Source organism: Elephantulus edwardii, unplaced genomic scaffold (genome assembly GCF_000299155.1).
Source record: "Elephantulus edwardii isolate Elephantulus edwardi_28Jun2011 unplaced genomic scaffold, EleEdw1.0 scaffold00095, whole genome shotgun sequence".
In the NCBI taxonomy this organism is placed as follows: domain Eukaryota; kingdom Metazoa; phylum Chordata; class Mammalia; order Macroscelidea; family Macroscelididae; genus Elephantulus; species Elephantulus edwardii.
The window spans coordinates 6,039,583-6,052,448 of NW_006399845.1; the positions used below are offsets into that span (position 1 = coordinate 6,039,583).

General features: G+C 44.5%; 1 protein-coding gene across 2 annotated transcripts in view; it reads left to right on the forward strand.

Moving 5' to 3' along the window:
- Positions 1–11,180: 11,180 nt before the first annotated feature.
- The window catches only part of NR3C1 (nuclear receptor subfamily 3, group C, member 1 (glucocorticoid receptor)), a 167,803-nt gene continuing 166,117 nt past the window's right edge, over positions 11,181–12,866 (forward strand). Inside the window, exon 1 of one of the 2 annotated variants that reach the window (XM_006891114.1) lies at positions 11,181–11,347. The gene's annotated coding sequence lies outside the window, so the exon portion shown is untranslated. Of the gene's footprint in view, positions 11,348–12,081; positions 12,496–12,866 lie in introns of those variants that run through there. The other variant, XM_006891113.1, reaches the window with a different exon arrangement.

Genomic DNA, 12,866 nt, shown 5'->3' on the forward strand with positions numbered 1-12,866 from the left:
AATATATATTTAATATCTGTTAAAAGAGCACAACTTTAGTAACTTAACAAAGGGGAATCGTCTCTGTTAACAGCATCAACAACACAAAACCAACTCCCATGAGGTCAGCCATGTCCCCACACTCCCATACCTCTTTCTACTCCTCTCAACACTAATCTTACTGCTTTACCTGATCTAAAATTGAATGTGATAGCTCACAGATCACATAAGACCATATTGGGGAAGTCAAAATGTTGTAATTCCGTGCAAAAAAAAAAAATGTTATAATTCAGGTTAGTAGCAGAATACTCAGGCCAGCTTCCGAAATGTTCTTCTAGGCACCTTAGCCATGAGCCTAACAGCTTTAGGTCAGTGTTACCAAGCTCTCAGGCCTGCCAGTTCTGGCTGTTTCCCACACAGACCTCCAACCAATTTGGGCAAACAGCTCTTAACTCTGGTTCAATGATGCAACAGCGCCAAAACCCACTCTGTCTCCTTTCAGGTCTCTGGTTCTCTGCTGCACTACCATAGACCCTAGCCTGGCTGGTAAAAGAATCTCTAGTTCTTGAAGATGAGTTGGATTCTCTTGCTTCTTTTCTGGTGCTAAAGTTCCTCCACTTCTGCTACTGGATCCACTCAATTTCATGGAGAAACAAGCCTTGTGGATTGGTGAGACTAGCCAATCCCTTGTGAATAGTCACCTCATTTGCATACCCCCGCCCATCCACATGGCAAAGTCAAATGGCTAGCAAAGGCATTTTGACTACTAAATTCCTCACATCACAACATAAAAAATTTAAAATTGCACTTCTTTTTGTTTTGGAACATCAAGCCAAGTACTGATTTAAAGTGACCCAATAAACATCATTAAGTTTGATAAATGATGATAGTTATAGAAAGGCTTCAGGCCTTTTGTTCATAGGGTCACTATAAGTGTGCTCGACTCCATGGCGATGAACAACTGCAACCGAAATAGATCTGAACCCTGTCCTAGCCAGTTCCATCTCCATCATCTCTGATATACTTGCTATAGTCACTGTGTCAATCCATCTCGTCGACTGTCTTCCTCTCTTTCACTGACCTTCTACCTCTCCAGAGATGATGTTTCTCTTCAAGAAATAGCCTATCCTGGCAACATGCCTAAAGTATGTGAGATGAAGTTTTGCCAACCTCGCCTTTAAGGAGTAAACTGGCTGTCCCTTCTCTAAGAATTATATGTTTTGGGTTTTGTTTTTGTTTTTTTTTTGTAGTGTAGATGATATTTAGTACTCTTCTTCAGTACCACAGCTCAAAGACATTGCTTCTTCTGTCATTCTTATTCATTGTCCAGCTCTCAGAAGCAAATGAAAAGACCATGGCCAGAATCAGGCATACCCTAGTCTTCAAACTGACATCATTGCTCCTCAGTAATTTGGAGATGTTCTTGACAACAGACTTGCCCAGTGAAATATGTCTTCTGATCTCCTGATTACTGGTACCTAGTGTGTTAATTTTGGATCCAAATAAGATGAAATAGTTGACAACTCCAATCTTTTCTCCATCTATCACAATGTCACTTACTGGTGCAGTGGTGAAGATTTTTATCTTTTTTTGCGGGGGCAGGGGAAGAAATTGAAAATGTCTTTGTCATAAACTTATTGTATTTTTGTACAAGGAATAATCTTTAATTGTTACAGAAAACAAAAATATCTCAACAACAGAAGGACAAGATAAAACAGGACTAACATGGGGGTTGGGAGAAGATAAGAAAAGAGGGGATAAATAACCTACACTTCATTGAAACAGTTGAGGGAAAGAATTGTTTAAAAGGAATATATGACTAGGTGTTATTTACATGACAACAGTCCAGAATAAGAGCTGCATAGCAAAGTGGACTGGGGGTGGGGGCAGGAAATTTTGCAACAATGGAAGATTTCTGTCTCCTTGATGTTGAGATGCAGCCCATGCTGAAGGCTATATAGTCTTTGGTCTTCTGCAACAAGCTCTTCAAGTCCTCTTTACTTTCAACAAGCAAGGTTGTATAATATCCATAATGCATGTTGTTGATGAATCTTCCTCCAAACCTAATCCCACATTCTTCTTCGCAGAGTCCAGTTTCTCGGATGATTTTCTCAGTGTACATATTGAATAGGTATGGAGAAAGGATACAGCCCTGATCTCTATTTTCCTGATTTTAAACCATTCAGTGTTTCTTTGCTCTGTTCAGACAACAACTTCTTGATCTAGGTATAGGTTTCATATAAGCACAATCAAATGTTCTGGAGTTTCCATACTTCTCAATCTTAGTCAAAATTTGTTATGATCCACACAGACAAATCCTTTTGTAAAATCAATAAACCACAAATAGACCTTTACCTGGTATTGTCTCCTTTCAGCTAGGATTCATCTGACATCAGTAGTGATAATTCCCACCTCTGCCTTTGAGATGATTGTTCCTCAGTAAATTGAAGAAGGCTAAACTTGCCTTTGAGATCTCTCTCTCTCTCTCTCTTTATGTCTCTCTCTAAGTAGATCTTGTTGTTGTTATGTGTCATTGAGTCCCCAGCAACTCATAACGACCCTTTTTACAACAGTTCTGAAGCCTGCTGTATCCTAAGACAATCTCACTGACTCTGACACATCTACTCTTATTACCCTAGTTCCCCCAGTTACTCTATCAATCCATCTCATTCAGGGTCTTCCTCTCCTGCCCTGTCCCTCCACCTTTCTGAGCATGATGTCCTTCATCCAAGGACCGGTCCCTCCTGGACACGTCTCCCAAGTATGTGACACAGAGCTTCAAAATCCTAAGTTCTAAGGAGAAACTTAATTTTACCTTCTCCAAAATAGGCTTGTTTATTCTCTTGGCAGACTATGGTGTCTTTAAGACTCTTCTCCAGCACCACAACTCAAAGGCATCAATTATTCTTCTGTCATCCTGAGTCATTGTCCAGCTCTCTGATGCATAGAAAGTAATAGTGAAGACCATGGCCTGAATCAGGCATGCTTTAGTCTCTCTACACTGACATCTTTGCTTCTCAGTACTCTGGAGAGGTCTGTGACTGCAGGTTTTCCCATTGCAATCCGTCTTTCAATTTCTTTACTGCTGGTGTCAAGAGTCTTCATTGTGGAGCCAAGCAAGCTGAAATTGTGAACAACCTCAGACTCTTCTTCATGGTGCTGCCAATAGGCCCAGTGTGAGAATCCTTGTCTTCTTTCTTGGTGGTGATCCAGGGATATAAAAATAAGAGAGCAGATTTTACTCTCTGGGAGTTCTAATGGCCTAGTGCTAAGAACCTGCACTGCAGTCCTGAAGGCATGGGGTTCAAATCTGCCAGCTGCTCCATAGGAGAAGGATGAGCAATTTCCTTCTGTGCCATTAAGTGCCTCTGAAAACCCACCAGAAGGTCAGTTTTGACTCTACAGCATGCAACAAGAAGAAATTAAAATTCAAGCCACCACAAAGAGTTACAGACTATAGGGAAGTCAGTCACAAAGAGATGTCCTTAAGTGAGTGTGGTATAAGACTTTTTTAAAATGCCTCTGATATCCATTGCCTTAGTCCACCTCTGGTTCACCTGTTGATCCCATTGGTCTGCATTTTCAACATCATCGACAGCAGCATAGCCAACATAAATGATGGATCCTCAGAATTGGAGCCTGAATTAATAGGTTTTGCTTGACAGATGAGTGAAGGAAGAGCTGACTTGTGACTGCTATGGGACAAAGCTTGCTAGGCAATTGAGGAAACCAGAGGTTTATTGCATTTATGTTGCTGGACTGAGCCTGGACTTTCACTTGTTGATGGAGACACTGAACAGTTGAGGAGTTTTATGTTGCTTGGGACTACTGTTCACTAAAATACTGGACTTACACTGTATGATTTCCTTTGCCTTCCCTTTTCCCCAACCTATGTGTTTAATAAACCCCATACATGTGACTAAATTCAAATCTGTGAGTCATTGGCAACAAATTTTGGACCCAATAAATAATAGAAGTAGATACAGAAGTGGGAGTAGATACAGAAGGTGGAGAGAGGGGTGCATGTCTGACTTTGTAGCTCTTATTTTGGTACTGTGGATGTTGTTGATTGGGACAGTTCCCCATTGTAGCATCAACTGTAGATGGATTCAGGTTTCCCCACTTTGTTCTTGCTCCTTTTACAATGAGGAATGACAAAAGAAGAGATCAGTGGTATTACTTCCTTAATTCTTTTAAGCAGACATTTCTCCCTTACTCGTGGAATTGTACTACTAGCCCAAAGGCATACTTTCCAATCTACCAGTGTTCCTTGGGGAAAAGACAGCCAGTCTCCTCTGGTGCAATTTATAGCCTCAGAAACTCAATGGCGGATAAGCTATGAATTAGCCCCAATCTGATGACAATGAATTTTTGAGAATCTTTTATTTACTCTCCCCGTAAAACACTAATGCCCAAGGCTTGCTGAATACTAGAGCCAAATGTATTTTTTGGTGCTCTGCATACTTCTGCTTTTACCAAACCAAAAATTCACTGCCATCAAGTTTATTTCAACTCATGGTGACCTTCCAACACATTTCTAAGGTTGTAACTACTATTATTTTTTTAATTCATTATTGCACATTTTCTTCCTCATTTCTCTCCCAATCCCATCACACAATGTACTCGTTGCAGATTGTTCTGTTGTTGTTGTTGTTTTTACATGCTGTTGAGTCGAATACAACTCATAGTGACCCTATGAACAAAAAATCTGAATGAATCCTCTTCTATTCTGTACCATCCTTATATTTCCTGACACACAAACACCCATTGCAGCAGTCACCTAGTCAATCTACCTGATGGAGGATCTTCCTCTCCTTTACTGACCAGAAAGTCTTATTGGCCTGAGTCTGATGCACCTTAATCCTCAAACTGATATCATCACTTCTCAATAATTTGGATAGGCTCCTAACTGCAGATTTCCCGGTGCAATGCATCTCCTTATTTCCAGACTGTTGGTACCAAGGATGTTAATTGTAGATTCAAACAAGATGAAGCTGTTAACAGTTTCAATCTCTTCTCCATTCATCATGACATTGCCTATTGGTCCAGTGATAAGATTCTTTGTTTCCTTGACTTTGAGATGCAATCCATAATGAAGGCTATATTCCTTGATCTTGTCCAACAAGTTCTTCAAGTCTTCCTCACTTTCAGCAAGCAAGGTTGAGTCACCTGTACAACACAGGTTATTGACGAATCTCCCTCCAATCCTGATACCACATTCCTCTTCATAGACTATATCTTTTCAGATAATTTGCTCAGCATACATTCAGATTGAATAAGTATGAAGAAAGAATATAACTCTGATAATCTTTCCTGAATTTTAAACCATCCAGTGTTTCCCTGCTCTGTTCACACAAAACCCTCTTGGTTCAGGTATAGGTTCTGCATGAGCATAGTTAAGTGCTCTGGGACTCCCATTCTTCTCAATTTTAGCCACAATTTGTTATGATCCACACAGTCAAATGCCTTTGCATATTTAACAAAGCACAAAAAGACATTCTTATGGTCTTCCATACTTTTCAGCCAGGATCCATCTGACAACAGCAGTGATGTCCCTGATGCCATGACCTCTTCTAAATTCTGCTTGAGCTTCTGGCAGTTCTCTATCTGTGTAGTGTTCTAGCCATTTTTGAAGGATCTTCAGCAGCATTTTGTTTGCATGCAATACTAATGACATAGTTTGATAGTTTCCACATTTTGCTGGATCATCTTTCTTGGGAATGGGGGCAAACATGGACCTCTTCCAATCCATTTCCCAGACAGCTGTCCTTCAAATTTCTTGGCATAGAGAGGTGAGCATATATAAAACTCCATCTATTAAGTGAAACAAGTCAATTGGTATATCCCATTATTTCCTGGGGCCTTATTTTTTGCCAATGCCTTCAATGCAACTTCCATTTCTCCTTCATTACCATTGGCTCCTGTTCATATCCTACTTCCTGAAGTTTTTCCATGTTAATCAGTTTTTTCTGGTACAGTGATTCCATGTATTTCCTCCATATTCTTTTGATGCTTTCTCAGTCATTCAATATATTTCCCATAGCAGCTTTCAATATTGTGACACGAGGCTTATCACCACCACCACTCCCCCGCTCCGCGCCCCCGGTCTCTCAGCTTGAGAAATGGAGAGTGAGTTCTTCTCTTTTTATTCTCCAACTCCAGCTCTGCACGTTATTCCATTATAAAACTTTGCTTTGTCCTCCTGAGCTGCCCTTTGAAATCTATTCAGCTCTTTCACTTCGGCATGTTTTCCTTTTATTTTGGCTTCTCAGTTGTCCAGTGCCATTTTTAGAGTCTGTTCTGACATGCATTTTAATTTTTTGTTACTCCTCAGTTTTTGTAATCACCTTCTGATTTCTTCATGGATGATATCCTTGATGATATCATCCCACAATTCATCTCGTTTTCAATCATTGGTATCAGTGCCTCAAACCTATTCCTAAGATGATTTTGAAATTCAGATGCAATTGATTTTAGATCATATCTTGGTTCCTGTGAGCTTATTTTTATTTTATTCAGCCTCAATTTTAACTTACATACAAGTAATTAAGAATCTGACCCACACCACAGTCTGCCTATGGCATAGTTTTGACTGATGATATTGAGCTTCTCCAATGATTTCTTCCACAAATGTAATCAATTTGATTCCTATGAAGACTATCAGGTGAGAGCCATGTGTAAGTCATCATTTGTGTCTTTTTAAAAAGGCATTTTTCAAGGAATAAATCATTGTAAATACAAAATTCAATCATCCTATTTCCAGCCTCATTTCTATCACCAAGCCCATATTTTCCAACTACTATCCATTCTTTATCATTTCCTACTTTTGCATTCCAATCACCACTTATCATTAACACATCTTGGTTACATGTTCGGTCAATTTTGGACTGCAAGATCAGGTGAAATTTCTCGATTTTTTCCTCTTTGACTCCAGATGTAGGAGTGTATATTTGAATAATAGTTGTGTTAATGAGTCTTCCTTGTATGTGTATGGATATTATCCTATCACTCACAACATTGTATTTCAGGATAGAACTTGAAATTGACTTTTTGACTATGAATGAGATTGTTCTCATACATGTAATTATTTATGTGAAGAGGCTGCCTCATATTTAACCAAGACCATTGGCTGGTAGATTTTAAACACAGACCTTCTACATAGCAGCAAAACACAGAAGACACTACGCCATCAGTTGAACTTCATGCTCATGAAGAATCTCTTTAGTTTATTTCCCAGAACAGGTTTATATTATTTCTGTTTATTAATGTAACTACTATGCTTAATGTTAAGTACAGTTTCTGTACAAAAGGCATGAAACTACTAAGTATCAGCTCATTAAGATAGGATCAGTATGACAGGAGGGAGGGCAGACAAGAAGAAAACCTGTAAATATTTTTAACCTAGTATATTTTAAATTGAGGCAGGAAGCTATTGATAAATAGTAAATGCATTATTTTCCAAGAATTAAAGTTATCATTGTAATTAACAGTGAAAAGGATACAGAATCTGTACAAGACGCTGACTTTTCCAAATAAACATCTTTTTTTTTTAAAAAAAAAAAAGAATGTGGCATCAGGATTGGAGGAAGACTCATCAACAACCTGTGTTAGATGACACAACCTTGCTTACCAAAAGTGAAGAGGATTTAAAGCACCTGCTAGAGAAGATCAAAGGCCACAACCTTTTTTTTTAAAAAAAAAATTTTTTTATTGGTTTGCTTACAAAGTCCATGTAAATTGTGTTTCATACTATCTTCATTCACATTGTGTTTCATACAATCATTCCAATTCATTATATTTTATAAAATTAATCAACACTGAACTATGTCCATCGTTATCCTGTCTTTCCAGATCCCTGCCAGACATTTCCCATCTTCTTTACCTACCCCTCCATTCATCCATAAAATTGTGCAGCCCTGGGGGAATTCTCTAGGGGGAAACTATTGCCCCCCCATCCTCACCCCTCTCCTTCTACCCTTCCCCCCGCCCCAATCCTTTGACACATTTTAATAGTTATCTTTCTATTTCTACAACAACGAAGTCCACAGCCTTTGATATGGGTTGCATCTCAACATCAAGAAAACAAAAACCTCACTATTGGACCAATTAGCAACATCATGATAGATGGACAAAGATGGAAATTGTCAGTGACTTCATTTTTCTTGGATCCAAAATCAACACCCCTGATACCAGATCATGAGACATATTGCACTGGACAAGTCCACTGTCAGAGACCTCTCCAAATTAGTGAGGAGCAATGATGTCAGCTTGAAAACTAAGACAAGCCTGATTTAGGACATAGTCCTATCAGTCATGGAGAGCTAGACAATGAATAAGAATGAGAGAAGAAGAATTGATGTCTTTAAGTTTTGGCGTTAGAGATGAGTACTGAAATCCCATGGACTGTAAAAAAACAAAAAAAAACAAAAAAAAAAACCACCCAAAAAACCAAAACAACTCAAACTCAGATAAGTCATGGAGAGTGCTCCTTAGGCCAAGGATGGTGAAGGGTTTTTTTCACATACTTTGAGTATGTTGTTAGGAGGGGCTACTCCTTGGAAAGGGACATCATGATTGGAAGGGTAGAAGTGAAAGAGACGAAGACCATCAATAAGATGGATTTACACAGTGATGGCAGCAATGTGTTTATATTAGAGATGTTGAGGATAAAACAGGATGAGACAGGGTTCAGATATACTGTTCATCAGGTCATTAGGCATTGTACTTGACTCAATGGCACTTAACACATTGGGACTAGTGTTCTTGAGATTTAGGAGGCTGTTGTTGTGTACCCTCAAGCTGAAAACAAACAACTCACAACTGACTCTCTAGAGGGTTTTCTCAATGGCAATAAATAGAATAGGAGGAGATCTTTCACCCACGGAGCAGCTGGTGGATTCCAATCTTTATCTTTGGATTGGCAGTGCAGCTCTTTCCCTGGGCCACTAGCACTCATAAGATAGTCTATATAGGATAGTCTATATTATATACGTTCCATAGCATTGGCTCCTAGCCAGTGAGTTGTCAATGAATGTAACTATTGTTATGTTTGCTATTTTTATTGTTACTATGCTACATCTCATTTTCTTCAAGTACTCTTGACTTCACCTCTTAAATTACATTTCATACATACTTACCATGGAATTGATAAAGTGTCATATAAATTATGACAACAGTGAAGAAAGTAATACTAATTACACTCTCATTATGTAGGTGCCATATCAACCTATGAACCAGCTAACCAACCTCAGTTTACTCATCCTGAAAAATGAAGTAGTACCTACATCATGTAAGTACCGATGATAAAAAAAATGTTAGCTATAAACCGTAATTATTGTTATTAATCTGAAAGACAGACACTGAGTTCATTCATAACCTCTGAATGGTTCCAAATAAATCTAAAAGACTAAAATGAGACCTTTTCCTATTGAAAAATATCAACAGGCTATATTTAGACCGTTGAGAAGAGAAAGCGCACTTTGACTCAAGTGTTTTGAGCAACAGTTTAAAAATGAGTGTTCCCATTCCAAGATCTGCTGGACCTTCAGAAACAGTGAGTGAGGAGAATATTAAATGGGAACTCTTATAAAAGAGAAAAAAATATTGCAAAGCATGCCCCACCCTTGATTTCAAAACGGTATGTAAGGTGGCATTCTGCTGTGAAGCAGGTTCACGATATGAGGGACAGGTAGATTTCTACTGAATAGCATATGGCTATTCTACTTTCCGTATCTGTATCTGTCTGTCTATCTTAAATATAACTCTTGAATAGATATGTAATTGTATTTACAGGTGCTCATTCACTTTAAAACATTAATGTAGGGTTGGGTATTGATTTCCTCTTCTCGAACAGGAACTGATGGGATTTCAGAAACTAAATTCATGAAAGTTATGATTGTAGTATTTCAGCATCTGATTTGGAAAAACTGGCAAAGAAAGTTCTTGGAGTGGATTCTTATTTGGGGTTCTCAAGGAGTCCAAGGAGCGGGCCTCCTTAGTTGGCTGTACCAAAGACAAGAGAACCCGGCTCCTCTCTTCTGCGAGCCTTTGAAAACCGCGTTGCAGAGCCTTGTCCAGGGAAAGTCTACGAGTTGAAGGTTCTACGCTCGCGAAGGTTCTGGTCCTATTTTCTGAGGCTGCAAGCATCTTTTTCCTTTGCCAAGATGGCGATCTCAGATTCATCCAGAGGCGTCCCGCGGAGATCATCTCCGAACACTCGATCTTCCGAAAGTATAGGCATTTATTTTGCTATCGGGAAAGGCACGGCGGGAAGCCTCACACGCAGCAGCACGGAGCGACGCCGTCCGCGTCCGCGCCCCGGGGCGGAGTCCCGGTGGGCACCGCGGCCCTTTACCAAGATGGCGGCGGGCGGCTTCCGGCGCGCGCTTCTCCGCTCTTCTTCAAGATGTCAGTGCCGAGTCGCTGCCGCTAGAGTCCGAGCGCGACCTGAGGGGAGAGCGAGCGGCCGCCGCTAAGCGCGGGGCTGGGACTATGTGGAGCTGCGGCTACGTCTGCCTGTTCGGATCCAGCAAGTACTGTCACCTGTGGGGGCGCAAAAGTTACCTCCCTAAATCCTAAGGCGATCCAGCACAACCTTTCCCCACGTCACAGAAATGTGTGCCGCACAAGGTAGGAGCACCACGCAAGCCCTCCGGACGCGGCGAGCCGGGGAGGGGGCTGACATGGGGGGCCTCCGGTGCGGACACCCCCTCACCTTAAGCCCTTCTCCTTGGGGACGGGCCTCGGGTTTCCTTCGGACTGAGGGGGAGGCGTGTAACGGGAACAGCTGGAGCGAGTTTAATGCTGACATTTTAAAATTGCGTGTTTTATTTGGAGGGACCGTGGTCTTATGAACCAGAAAGGGTGGGCGACACGTTGAGCAAAGTGCGGCAAATGTCAGGATTCAGGGGAGGGATCTCTACTGTGAACTTGGACTCGGGTCCTGGAGAAGGTGGGAGGAGAGAGATCAAGTAGTTGAGGGGAGTGGGCGTGCCTCGTAAGCAACTTAGTATTTTGCCTGCAACTTGTTTTTAGCTTTGCCGTTTTGCTTTCCTTAAAAAATAATCAAGCGCAAAGAAATCCAGCTCGCCAGAGGTTTTGCATTTGGCATGCAACTTCCCTTAAGTGTGAGCGCGCTCGGAGGGAGGGAGGGGTGGGGGTTGAACTTGGCAGGCGGCGCCTCCTTCTGCCGCCGCCGCCTCGCAGACTAGGGGAAGAGGGTGGGGGACGGCCGGGCCGCGGGGGAGGGTGGGTTCTGCTTTGCAACTTCTCTTCTGGTGCGAGCGCGCAGCAGTGGCTGCGGACTCCGCTGACCAGACGATGCGGGGGTGGGGGGACCTGCAGGCACGCGAGTCCCCCGGGGCCCAGAGTACGTAGGCACTGACCCTCTCCTCTTTAATACTCCCTCGAGGGCTTGTCGGGCCGCTCTGCCCCGAGCTCTACCGGCCGGGACGCTGAGGCAACGCTCCGTGCAACCCTATGTCCCCGTGCGAAGTGACACACTTTGCTCAAACTCAGTTCTTCGGGGTCGGCGCCGCAGACCACCTTCGCAGTTGTGCTGCGGGATGCGCCTGGGCTCCTTCCTGTAGTCCGCCCGCTGTCACTCTGCAGGGCGTTGGTGGCCGTCGCCGCCGAAGGAGTGGGCGAGCCACGAGTGGACCGGGACCCCGGGAGCAGGGCGGGGGCGGTTAAGAGGCAGCCTGAAGAGAAACTAGGCAAACTCGTCGCCCCTCCTAAACCCGCCCCAGAGAGACCAGGTCGGCCCCCGCCGCCGCAGTTTCTTTTTTCTTCAGGGGTGGGCGAAGGAGCGGTGTGTGGCGGCCGCGGGGGGGATGCCGGGGGGCCGCGGGCGTGCAGGCGCCGTCGGGGGCCGGGTGACGGGGCCCGCTCCCAGGGCGTGGGGGCGGGGGCGCGGGCTGCCCCTGCAGTTGCCGCGCGTCGCCAACAGGTTGCACCGTTCCCCGCCGCCGCGCGGCCCCTCGGGCGGGGAGTGGCCGGGGGTGGAGTGGGAGCGCGTGTATGTGTGTGTGCGAGTGTGTGCGCGCTGTGGCGCCGCCTCCGCCCGCCCCCCGCTCGGTCCCGCTTGCTCGCCGCGGCCGGGCGGCCCTTTCGCGAGTCCGCGTTCCTTCCCCCCCTCCCTCCTCCATTTTGCGAGCTCGCGTCTGTGACTGGAGCCCTAGTCACCGCCCGCCCGTCGGGGACAGATTCTAGTGGGTGGAAGGAGACTCTGCAACCGGAGCGGCTCAAGTGAAGGGACGCGGGCACGGGGACATGCGCCCGGGAGTACCGACCGGCCAAGACTGGAGAGGGGCTGGGGGCTGCCTTGTCAGCCGGAGACTTTCTTAATAGGGGTTCTCCCCTCCCCCCACCCTATGGAGAAGGGGGCGGCTGTTTACTTCCTTTTTTTAGAAAAAAATATTTCCCTCCTCCTCCTCTTGCTTTCACACGCTAAGTTGTTTATATCGGCTGCGGCGGGAGCTGCGGACGGTGGCGGGTGAAGCGGCGCCTTCGCCAGAGGTGAGCGGCGGGATGGGGTGGGGGCTGGGACCCGGGCCGCCGCTCTCTGCCCAGAGGTGCGGCGGGGGGACGCTAGGTGGACTCGGGGCCCACCACGGGCGTCCGCAAACTTTTATTCGCCTCTGGGAGTGGGGGGGTGGGTGGGAGCTGGCCATGGCCGGGTGACGGTGACGAAAGGGCAGCGCGCGGGTGACAGCGCTGGCCTCTTCCTCTCCCGCTGTCCCTTGGCCCGGCTGGGGGGCTGGAACCGGAGCGCTGGCTGCGTGCGGACCTCGCCGGGGTCTTCCAGATGCCCTCTTGCTCGGCGCCGACGCCTTCTCTTCTGTGTGCCTCCCCCCAAGTCTCCTTTCCCGTTCCCTCGAGGGGGCCAC